General features: G+C 32.0%; 2 long non-coding RNA genes across 9 annotated transcripts in view; one reads left to right on the plus strand and one right to left on the minus strand.

Moving 5' to 3' along the window:
• Window positions 1–13010, plus strand: part of LOC112645912 (uncharacterized) — an 87927-nt gene that overhangs the window by 38210 nt on the left and 36707 nt on the right. For all 4 annotated transcript variants that reach the window (XR_003127319.1, XR_004812056.2, XR_004812057.2 and 1 more), the window contains one exon: window positions 7932–8045. This is a non-coding gene — a long non-coding RNA (uncharacterized LOC112645912). The remainder of the gene's footprint in view (window positions 1–7931; window positions 8046–13010) is intronic.
• Window positions 1–13010, minus strand: part of LOC112645914 (uncharacterized) — a 313664-nt gene that overhangs the window by 1968 nt on the left and 298686 nt on the right. The gene's annotated exons all lie outside the window — the stretch shown is intronic.

Below are 13010 nucleotides of genomic sequence, written 5' to 3' on the forward strand. Positions count from 1 at the left end.
TAAATAAAGTGACAACCACCTGCTTTTCACTCTTCTGTTTCAAATTAATCCAGAGTTTTAGTTGTTATTTTTTTTTAATTTTTATTTATTTATGATAGTAACAGAGAGGGAAAGAGAGGCAGAGACACAGGCAGAGAGAAGCAGGCTCCATGCACCGGGAGCCCCACGTGGGAATCGATCCTGGGTCTCCAGGATCGCGCCCTAGGCCAAAGGCAGGCGCCAAACCGCTGCGCCACCCAGGGATCCCTAATCCAGAGTTTTAAAAACCCTTCAACCTGTCAGGATCTAAGACATATCTTTGTATCTTCATTTAGCTCTATTTTTTTTTCTTTTTAAATTACTATTTAGCAGAACTACAAAGAACAATATTCTAAATCTTGTCTGTGGACTTCTTCTTCCACATTTTTATCTTCCTTACCTCAGGAAGATACTTCAGAACAGTGAAAAAGTACACAGTACTTGATGGAGCTATGAATTCTAGTTTTATACAGTAACAAGGGCAAATTGAAACACATTTCTGAGTATCATTTTTTTTCTTTTGGAAAAAGATGTATATAGAAAGAACCGGCCGAATTTTAGCATTAAAATGCCTATAAAAGTCAGAATTACATATTATGTATTCAGTAAATGTCCATTCAAGTTTCATTTCCCCAAACCCAATCCCAATACCTAACAATACTCTCCACATTGGCCTTTCTTTTTTTCTACTGAATAAACCGAATTAGTGTAAACTAGATTTTTATGATTCATACTTCTCTAGAGGTATTTTATTTTAATAAGTCTAAAGGGATATGTTAAAATAAAGAAATGAATTTCCAATCATGGAATAGAGATATTAGCAAACGATTTAAGAATGGAGAGTAATAGTACTTAAATTAATCATACCATGTAGGCAATTGCCTTGCTCTGCTCATAACTTAAATAATTATATCTCTTGTATATTCTCTTATTTTATTTTACCTTAGTTTAGGTTCTACATGGAGTTCCATAAAATTTTTTGAGGGGTTAGATTGAATGATGGGTAAGCTATATGTGGTGGAATTAAACAATGGAATGTCAATTAATATTTAAGAAAATGTTAATTGAGCATCTACTACATGCATGACATATTTCCAGGCACTGGGGATACGAATATAAGGAAAACACAGACCTAGACACATTTTGCATAGAAGCATCTACCTGTAACATGGAAACTATGGAAAGAATACTGACTTTAGGTAACTACAGCTAGACCTGTATATTAGAGTTAAGTCAGTTTATTATTGTGAGATTCAAAGTCCTCATCTATCAAATGACAAGGTGGAACTAGATAATGTTAAGTTTATTCTAGATACAAGAAAGTACACATAAGCTATTTGTACCAGTTGTCAATAAAGCCCGTTAGAAGATTTCAGCTAAAATGTTTAGCCAATTGCTAAAGATAGAATCTTGGGTAATTTGTGAGTATATTCATGAGCTGCATACTCAAGGGGAATTCATACCTATACACAGGCTCTTCTTTACGGAACTTTCTAGATACACACAAAAAAAGATAAGAGTCAAAGCCAGAGATTGAAGAAAGCTTCCTCTAGAGTTCAGGCCTCAGCATGGAGAAAAGCAACTGCTGCAGAAACAGTGGGAAGGGTGCTGGACTGCATCACCAACAAAATACACTGCAGCTGGGAGGGACAAGGCCATAAACCACTAGGAACCACCTTCTGCTGGGAAAGGAGGGATGGAATCACTAAGTCCCATCCATGAGACAAAGGGCCATAGCACCTACCCAAGACTGATGACCCATGATAACAACACAGCAGGACTCCCAACGTAAGGCTAGTAAGAGTTTAGTAAAAAAGAACTGTGAGGGGCACCTGGGTGGCGCAGTAGTTGAGCATCTCCCTTTGGCTCAGGTCATGATCTTGGGGTGGAGTCCTGCTTTTCCCTCTGCATATGTCTCTGCCTCTCTTTCTGTGTCTCTCATGAATAAATAAGTAGAATCTTAAAAAAAAAAAACTGCAAAAGAGGGGAAGCAGCAAGGAGAAACATGCTCTAGGTTGTAGGTACAAAAAGACATAAACTGAGTGTGGAGAAAATATGAGAAAAATCCTATAGAAAATCAGTCTCAATCTACCCATAAGGTAACACTAGAGGAACTGAAAATCATTGTTTCACTGAGAATAACTGTAGCAGCAACAAATGCCAAACCCAGCTCAGGTTGTCAATGATTCAAATCCCTCACTAGAAAGAAAATGAATTCTCATTTCCAGAAATGAATAATATTTATAACATTTTCTACTGTCATACAAAAGATGTCTGACATTCGACCAATAATGATGAGGCTCATAGAGGAGTAAGAATAAATCTACATACTGTCAAGAAACAAAGCAATCATCAGAATTAGATTCTGAAATGAACCAGATGTCAGCATTTTCAGACAAGGGATTGAAAACAAGTATGATTAATATGTTAAAAGCTATAGTGCATAAAATAAACAACATGAATGGAGAAACAGTTAATTTTGACTGAGAGATGAGAAGAGTAATGAGGAAATGGATATGCTATAAGTGAAAGCACACTAAAAGAGATGAAGGATGGCTTTGAATTCATTTTCAAGCCAACACAATTGAGAAAGCAATCAGGAAATAAGATAGATCAATACAAAATACTCAAGCAAAAAAAAAAAAAAAACTCAAGCTGAAACAAAGTTAAATAAAAAGTGAAAAAAAAACCAACTACTACGGGACAATTTCAAATGGTCTAACTTAATTTGAATCTCAGAAGAAGATAGAAATAATAAATATTTGGAGATAATATTTGAGATTTAAAAAAAATCATAAAAAACATCAAAACAAAGATCCAAGAACTCAGAGAACATCAAAAGGCATGAAATAAACAAACAAAATGTCCCTAAACTCATAATATCCTAGTAGCTGAAGATTAATGGGAAGGAGAAAATCTTGAAGGTATCAAGAAAAAGAGATTCATTACATGTAGGGGGTCAAAGGTGAGAAATATAGCACGTTTCTTCTCAGAACAGTACAATCCAGAAGGTAAAGACGATATTCTTAGAGTTATCTAACACACCACACACACACACACACACACACACACACACACACTAGACTAACCCAGAATCCTATACTCAGTAAATGTATCTTTCAAAAATGGAAAGTAAGTACTGATTTCCTTAGAAATACAAAAAAAGGCAGAGAACTTATTAACAGTGGATTTATCCTAAAGGTATATTAAAGTGCTTTCTTTAGCCCAGAAGAGCAATGGCACAGGAGAGAAACCTGGATGCAGACAAAGAAATTAAAACTTTAGAAATGGTATTAATGAAATAAATTGATTTTTTGTTATATTTTAATTGATTTAAAATAACTGATCAAAGCAGAAACAACATGAATTAATTTTGTGTTTATAACTTCTATAAAAGTAAGACATATGACAAAATAGCAGAAAATATGGAAAGCCAATTGGAAATACCCAGATATTGAGGTCCTTACACAGCATACAAAGTAACATACCATTTGAAATTAGATTGCCATTAATTAAAACATATATAGTATACTCATTACTTTTTTAAGAGAGATATAAAAATTAAGCCAAAAGTAAAGACAAAATCAAATGATAAAATGTTTCTATTACACCAAAAAAGAGGAAAAACAAGAAACAAAGAACAAATGAAACAAATAGAAACTATAACTACTTAGAGGGCAGTTAATTATATGCTTATATCATATATTATATCATATATTAAGTCAACTTATATATAAGCAGTCTAAACATACCTATTAAACAGCAAATACTACCAAAGATTGCCTGGGTGACTCACTTAGGCAATGGAATCTTGATCTCAGCTCAGAACTCAATCTTGGGGTTGTGAGTTGAGGCCTCATATCAGATTCCATGCTAGCATGGAGGCTACTTAACAAAAAAAAAAAAAAGCAAAATCTAACAATTCCAACAATTAGCTACCCATACAAACTGTCTTCAAATATAAAGATATAGATAGATTGGGGCACCTGGGTGGCTCAATGGTTGAGTGTCTACCTTTGGCTCAGGTCATGCTCCTGGGGTCCTGGGATCAAGTCCCGCCTCAGGCTCCTTGCAGGGAGCCTGCTTCTCCCTCTGCCTATGTCCCTGCCTCTCTGTGTCTCTCATGAATAAACAAATAAAATCTTTTTAAAAATAATATAGGTAAGTTAAGATTAAAAATATGTGGAATAATAAAACATGCAAACGTGAATCAACAGAGACCTGGGGATACTAATATCAAACAGAGTATATTCAGAAGTAATATTCCCAAGAACAAAGGAGGATATTACATAAAAATAAAAAGATTAATTCACCAAGAAATGTAAACCTAAATGCACATATATGTAACAACAGTTTCAAAATGCATTAAGCATAAGTAATAGAATAGATGGAACAAATACACAAAAACACAATTACAGTTGTAGACTGCAAAAGCCAATGGATTAAACAGAAAATCATAGGAAAATTAGAGAATACTTCGAGTCAAGTTAAAAGAAAACACAACTCATAAATTTTTTAGATTCAACTAACAAAGGGCTAGATAGTAATTATAATATTCCATGTTTATATTAGATGAAAGGTCTCTAATCAATTACCTAAGCTTATACCTTAACATGCTAGAAAAAAGAAACCTCAGTCAAGCACAAAGCAAGACAATAAAGAAAATGCTAAACACGACAGTAGAAAATATATTGAGAATGGGGAAAAAGAGAGAAAAACAATAAAAGTTAAAGTTAGCTTTTTGAAAAGACCAATAACATTGATAAAACACTAACCAGATTGACCAAGATATGACATACCTGGATTAGAAATGAAATAGGCACCTTACTACAGAACCTACAGATATTAAAAAGTTACTAAGTGAATGCTACAAATAATTCTATGCCAATTACCTAGGTGAAATGGTCATATTTCTTGAGACACAAAATCTTCCAAAGCTCATCAGAAATAATTAAACAAAATAAATAGCCCTATATGTTAAAGATATTCAATTTGTAATAATAAACCACTCAAGAGGGACAGTTCTAGGTTGCAATGTGGTCACTTGGAAATAGTAGCAAACATTAAGGAAGTAATACTGATTCCATGCACACTCTCCAGAATATAGAAGTGACAGACCGCATTTTATAGAACCAGAATCTATCTTGAGTCACAAGAAAAAAATGTGCCAATTCAAAAAAATGTAATTATAGGCCAATATGCTCCATGATCATAAAATGCACAAATATACAACACTACAATAGATACTAAATCTAACCACATGTCTAAAACAGCACATCATGAACAAATGGAAATTATGATAGGCATTCAGCTCATTCAAGGTAATTTACCACATCAGCTGATCAATGATGAAGAATCATACGATAATCTTTGATAGGTGAGGCAAAAACATTTTACAAAATTTAATACGCATTTATAAGTACATTTAGAACATTAGGACTAGAAGGAAACTTTCCAGATAAAGGGTTTGTACAAATCCTATATTTAGCAACATACTTAAAGCTGAAAGGCTGAATGCTTTCCTCATAGTGTCAGAAACAAGGTCAATATTTGAAAATTGATCATATTGTTTGAGTATATAACTTTAATTTACTGTTTCTTAAATTTTCATCCAAAAATTAACAGAAATTAAAACACCTACCACAAGGCATTATGAGAAGTAATTAAGTTACTTTGTAGTGTAGTGTAGTCTATGGCACATAGGTAACTGATATCTGATGCTTGATAAACATAAATATCAGATATTAGTCCAATACAAATATAGTAAGTTATAATTCACCTAAAACTTAAAAAAATGAAATATTTTGGTTATCCCTAAAGACTGGTTAGGACCAAATAGAAATTGAAATTTTATAAACAAAGAACATTCACAATACCATCAAAAGTATAGGTTCTGTATACCAAAAACTGCAAAACATTGATGAAAAAAATCAAAGAACACCCAAATAATTGAAGGGTTATTCCATGCTGATAGTTTGAGAAACTCAAAATATTAATTTTCCGAAACAGACATACAGATTCAATGCAATCCATACCAAAATCTTAGTAATGACTTTGTAGAAATTGCTAAGCTGATCTTAAAATTCATGTGGATAGACAAAGGAACTAGAAGAGCCAAAAAAAGGTGGCTTTTGTTTATTTTTTTGTTTTGTTTTTGGAAAAAAAAAAGTTGGATCATTCAAACAACTCAACTCCAAGATTCAGCTACGTTAATCAAAGATAGACATACTGAAATAGAATTAAGATTTTAGATTTGAATTTACAAATATTGAAAATATTCATTTTCAATGAATTGCAATTAATTTGGAACAACTATGGAAAGGTAATTCAGTGAAGAAGGAATAGTATTTTCAATGTCGTCCTAAAGAAACGGTATTTACCAATAAAAAGGATCCTCAATCCATATTTCTGAACATTTCTAAAAATTAACGCAATAGTATCATTGACCTAAATGTGAAATATGAAACCATAAAATTTATAGAACAAAACACAGAATACAAGTGTTTTAATTCCTTGGGATAGGCAAAGATTTCTTAGATACAATAGAAAGTACATTCCATAAAATTAAAAACTGAAAAATTGACTTTATCAGAGTAAGGATTTCTGTTCTTTGAAAGGAACTGTTAATACAAGCTACACACTAGAAAAATAATTGCAAAGTAAATATCTTGTAGAGAACTTTTATCTCTATTATATTAATATTATATATGTATGTATATAAATTTGTCTCAAAGGTAAGAAAATAGCATACCCGCCTAAAGATAGGCAAATTATTTGAACACTTTGTTAAAGAAGGTATATGAATATAAATTAAAACTACTTGAAGTTATAACTACTAAATAATAATAATTATTATTATAATAACACCAAATCCTGCTGAGTATGTAGAGTAGCTGTACGTAGGAGAGGTACAGCAGCTTTGAAAAACACTGAAAAAAAGTTTGGAAGTTTTGTAAAGTAAAACATCCATCTATACAATTTAGCAATTCCACTTCTAAATATTTACCTAAATTAAATGAAAAAAATATTTTCACCGAAAAACTTTATTTAAATGTTTATAGCATTGTTATTCACAATCTCCCAACTAAAAACAAGCCAGATATCCTCCAACTGATGAACAGATAAACTAGATCTCTACAATGACATAAAAAGGAATGGGTAGCCAATGCCTGCAATAACAACAAGTACTATCAAATGCATCCTTTTAAATGAAAGTAGTCATACTCAAAAGGCCACATGTTACATGATTCCATATACATGACATTCTGGAAAAGGAAAGAAAATAAGGTCAGAGAACAGATCACTGGTTGCTTCAGGATGATATGTCAACAAAGAGGCACTGGGAATTCCTGAGAGTGATAAAATTGATTTATATTTTGATTCTGGTGATTATAATGGCATGCATTGTCAAAACTCTGATTCTTTCTCTCATATTTTAAGCCTATCCCTAAGAAGGAAACCTTTGAGAAGAATCAGATTTATAAAACATCACGTATGCCTTTGGCCTTTGTAATGAATCAATTGTAAATAACATCTCTGGTTTGATTAAAGTTAACTGTCAAGTTATGTTTAACATAATAGAATACACTAAAAGAGAACACTTAGCAATTCTGGCTCAATATAAAATGTTAGAATAAATAGAACAAATTTTGTAGATTCACTAATTGACAGACATTTTGTGTTTATGTGCTTCGTAGATAGAGAAAGAATAGAAATGCAAGTTAAAATAGAAATGCATATGGAAACAGTTAAACGGCAAATAGCACAGAAAATGAGAAGTATATTTTTTAAAGGAAAATTGACTTCTCACTTGTTCAAGTTAGATCACTCTGTCAGTAATCTTGTTTGATTCTCCATACAACATCCATGGATCATTTTTCTAACTATTAAATAGTCTCTTTTTCTTTTTCTAGCAGTTTTATTCAGGTATAATTGATATGTTTAAAAAAACCTGTGCATGTTCAATGTATACAATTTGATGAGTTTGGACAAATGCCTACACCGATGACACTATCGCCGTGATCAAGGTAATAGACACATCCATCACCTTCAAAAGTTTCCATGTGTCCCTTTTGTATGGAAGTGTGTGTATGTGTGTGTGTGTGTGTGTGTGTGTTGTATTGTGTGTGTTAAGAATGTTTAATGTAAGAATTATCCTTTAAGCAAAATATGAGTGTACAAAATACCATGTTATTAACTAGACCTACCATGTTGTATAGCAGATCTCTAATTTGTTCATCTTACATAACTGAAACTAGAGATAGCATGGATGAACCTGACACATTATACCAAATAAAACAAGCCACTCTCAGAAGGACAAATCTGTATGATTCCATTTATGTGAGGAAATCTAAAGTAACCAAAATCGTAGAATAAAATGGTGGTTGCCAGGGGTTCCTGGGTGGGGGCATGGAGAGAGTCTCTCTCTCTCTCTCTTTCTCTCTCTCTCTCTCTTTTTTAGATTATTTGCTTATTCCTGAGACACACACACACACACACACACACACACACACACACAGAGACAGAGACATAAGCAGAGGGAGAAACAGGCTCCTCCCAGGGGAGCTTGATATGGGACTCCATCCCAGGACCCCAGGATCATGCCCTGAGCCAAAGGCAGATGCTCACACCCAGGCCTCCCTACTTAAAAGTCTCTTGACTGATTTTCCTAATTTAATTTTTGTCACTTTCAACTCTGTCCTATAAATGATTCAAGTTTTTCAAAGTGCTTCATTTTATTTTAAAGGTAGAAACACATGATATTGCCAGGGGCAAGTCATTTTTGACCTACAAAACAAGCAATTTCTTATTCTTTAACAGAGAAATGCTTGAATTCTTTTTGGGGCCTATTGGATTAGCTGGGCCCTACTTGTGTGTCTCCTGCTTAATTTTGCCATTCACACCTCTCTCTATATTCTTCAAATTCACTATCCTTTCAGTTTCTTTAATATTTCTTTCACCTTCACAATTAAGGTGTTGGTACTACTCTTCTTTTTATCTAGAAGTAACTGGATTTAATCAAGCATTCCTTACCTAATTGTTCATAGCTCAGAAAATCCAACATAATATTGTCCAGTACACACTCTGTGACCTTTCTGGACTAGATTGGCAGCACCTTTTCCCATCTGATAATCTTTTATGGTGCTTCACACTTATTAAACGTGAAATTGAATAATTAATAGTAAAATACTTTCTTTAACACCATTTCCACTAGATTATAAGATTTATCAGGGCAGAGGCTCTGGCTTATTTACCACCATATCCCCAAAACTGAATATAGACTTAGAAAATAGACTATACTCACTATGTTTTTAAAAATAACATTAAAATAATTAATTTACCAGAAAATAAAGAAGATCTAGTGCTTTTATTGTGTGTATGTACATGTGTGTTAGTAAATACTCATCAACCATGGTGAGAAAGACTTTACTGTCAAATGAGGGAGAGAATTTGTGCTTAAATGAGCAAAGGGGTGAAAAGAGAGAGACAGGGAACAAGAGAGAGAGGGAGGCAAAGCAAGAAACAGACTTAGCTGTAGAGAATCAACTAATGGCTACCAGAGGGGAGATGGGTTTGGGAGACATGTTGAACAGGTGATGAGGATTAAGGAGTGCACTTGGCACTTGGGATGGGTACTCGGTGTTGTATGGAAATGTTGAATCATTAATACAGTTATCTAAGTAATAATGATGACAAAAAAGTTTAATAGAGTTTATGAGTTACCAGTGTTTAATATTTAAAGCTTTTTGAATTTATTTATAAAGAACTGTAAAATGTGTTTAGTGTTTGACAAAGTAATTACACTCTGGGAACATGGCCTCCATTAATAATCTGCAAAGTTGAATGGCTTTAACGAACAGTAATTTTTCAGGGGACAATTTTTTGGTGTCAGTCATGTCTTACCTTTCCCTCCACAAATTGTTTCAGAGCTATCTATCTAACTCAGTTGAGAATCTCAGTGGCCATGCTTTAGGAAATTACACCCAAAACACAAAAAAATAAGCCAGGATGAAACACTTCATAAACTAAAGAGCTATTGACTTCGGACAAATTACATAACCCATTGATACTAGATTTCTAATTTATGCACTAGATATGATAATAGTTTGTGGTTTTGTGAGATGTATGAGACATTTGTTTGTAAGATTTAGTGCTCAATTTGTAAGTAGTGAATAAGGTTGATTTCCTTGAATTATTAAAATTGACAAAACAAGAATCATTCGCAAATGATGGATTAAGCACAGATCTTAAGTTTTTATATAACAAATTTATTTTAAAATGTTACTTAAAATACATTATCTTGTTCTTAGTGATGCATTAAGCTCCTCAAAATCATAATATATTTAGAAATAAAGTATTTTGCTTCTTGGGGTTTAGGATAGATGCCTCTTGCTACCTTTGTTATCTCTGAAAAATTACTTAAGCCCTCATCGTTAATAGGAGCTTGAATATTTTCAAAACGAGTTACAGAAAATATCAACAGTGATTAAAACATACTAAAACAAAATACGTATTTTTTATGTTTTTATATACATTATTTTCTTTTAAAATTTATTTTTAATAAAATCTGTGTATATTTAAGATGTACAATATGATGTTTTGATATACATATATAAGTGAAATGATTGGTATAATCAGGTAATTTACATACCCATCTCCTCACATAATTACTTCTGTGGGTGTGTGTGTATGGTGAGAACATCTGAGATCTACTTTTCTAATAAATTTCCAATTACAATGTGTTGCTATTAACTCTAGTAGCCATGCTGTACATTAGATCTCCAGAATTTGTTAATTTTATATTACTGCAACTTTGTACCCTTTGATCAACATCTTCTCATTTTCCCCACTTAACTATCAGCAAAATGAAAAGGCAACATACAGAATGGGAGAAAATATTTGCAATCCAAATATCTGAAAAGGGATTAATGAGGAACTACAATTCCATAGCCAAAAAGCAAATAACCCAATTAAGAAATGGGCAGAAAACCTGAATAAATATTTTTCCAAAAGAACATATATAATTGGCCAACGGGTACATGAAAAAGAGGTCAACATCACTAATTATCAGAGAAATGCATATCAAAACCTCAACGAGAAATCACCTTACACCTGTTAGCATAGCTTTTATCAAAAAGACAAAAAAATACCAAGTGTTGAAGAGGATGTGCAGAAAAAGGAATTTTTATATTATTTTCTAAAAACAAACAGCAACAATGGAAAGATAACAAAATCATTTACTTTATTTTATAAATTTATGAATATAATTCCTTCTTAGGTTTAATTCTTTTTTTTAGATTCGTATAATGCTTTTCTTTCAGATTTAAAATTATTATAGAATTATTGTCCTCTTTTGTAGCTATATATTTTAGGCTGTTTTATAGATTACCTATACTATTATCAAAAAATGTGTTAGTATATATGTAAGTTTATCATGTAATTCCAATTTTTCTCTGTTATTTTATAACTGTTAACAGGAGAGTGTTTTATGTATGTGCCGATGTTACTGAATTCATGTGAATAAGTCAAATATCCTCAAGTGAATTAGCCTGGGCACAGCAGTTAATGTTTACACATAAAATGCACAATGCAAAAGAGAAATGAACTCAGCCTCGCAGAGAAAATGATCACAAATGATGCAAAGGCCAAAAAGAAAAAAAAATATATGCATATATACTTATGACTTCACTTTCAAATCCGAATCTGAGATTTTTCTCTCCTCCCTCTATCTTCAAGTTGATCCACTTTTTATTTACAATATTATTCGTTATTTCTAAAGTAGTATTACAATTTAATAGATAAGGAAGCAGTTAAATAACCTCTCTGAAAGGATAAGGCAATGCATTTGCCTAATTACATTAATTAGCCTAGATAAGGAACAAGCACTCCACCCAAATCTTTCCAAATTCATTCTGTATCTAAGTTCTCATAATCAGTCTTTTTTTTTAGGAATAAAATATAGAGGTTACCACTTAATACAAAATTCAGGACTAGTTATCCATTTTACAATTACAAGCATTATACTTGATTAATGAAATAATTTAAACTCTCTCCCTCAAAAATATGGAGACATTAGGAAGATTTTGATAAAATAGGAAAGAAGATTTTATTCCAAATGAGCTAAATTTCCTTCATTGATAAATTGAGAATTTGGGGGAAGTTGAGGAACAGTAGCTTACTAGAAATCAGAGTGATCTTACTAATTTGTGTAAAATTGCAGGAATGGAATGCAGATAATTCACTGCATTTCTGAAAGTTCAGAAACTTTTTTCCTATTAAATTGCCAGCTTTATTATAATTACAATGGCCTTAAACTTTTGACATATTTCACATTTGCTGTGGTGAAGGCATAATAGTGTTATACATTGTAGATATAATTGCAAGTATAAGCAATTAAGTTTTCAGTTTTGATAAAAAAAAAACTTTCCTTCTACCCAGATTATTGAAAATGTTGCAACAATAATAATTTCAATATTTATGACCACAGGAAAATTTATTCTTTTTTTTTATTCCTTATTTTTTCTGTCATTCATTAGTCAGTGGTGGTTCACTATAAAGGTGGAGTAGAGGTGTGTTTGTACAGACATTACATTTAATTCAACAAATTCTAGGATACAGAAAGCCGCTTTCCTTTAGAAATACGATGATATAATAATTCAGGTGCATAATTAATATGCAAAGGTCTGCTGATTTGTCTTAATATCTAGCAATGTATAAAATATATATAAAGCTGTTTGGCAATAAAATTGTAAATTTTCTGCTTTATGCAATACTTCACAATCAAATTAAACAAACATGTGCCAAAAGTTTTTACAAAAAATGCTGAGACTATTAAGTTTACTGCTACTAAAATATTCATACTTAAGCACAAAATAATAAGACCAAGTCATTAGCAGTTTATTGAGTTTTTCTGTTAATAAATTTTAATTTCTAATTAATAAATATTTTATTATTTAATTTAATTTAATTTTATCTAGGGTGCACTTGACATT

Source organism: Canis lupus, chromosome 34, assembly GCF_003254725.2.
Source record: "Canis lupus dingo isolate Sandy chromosome 34, ASM325472v2, whole genome shotgun sequence".
In the NCBI taxonomy this organism is placed as follows: domain Eukaryota; kingdom Metazoa; phylum Chordata; class Mammalia; order Carnivora; family Canidae; genus Canis; species Canis lupus.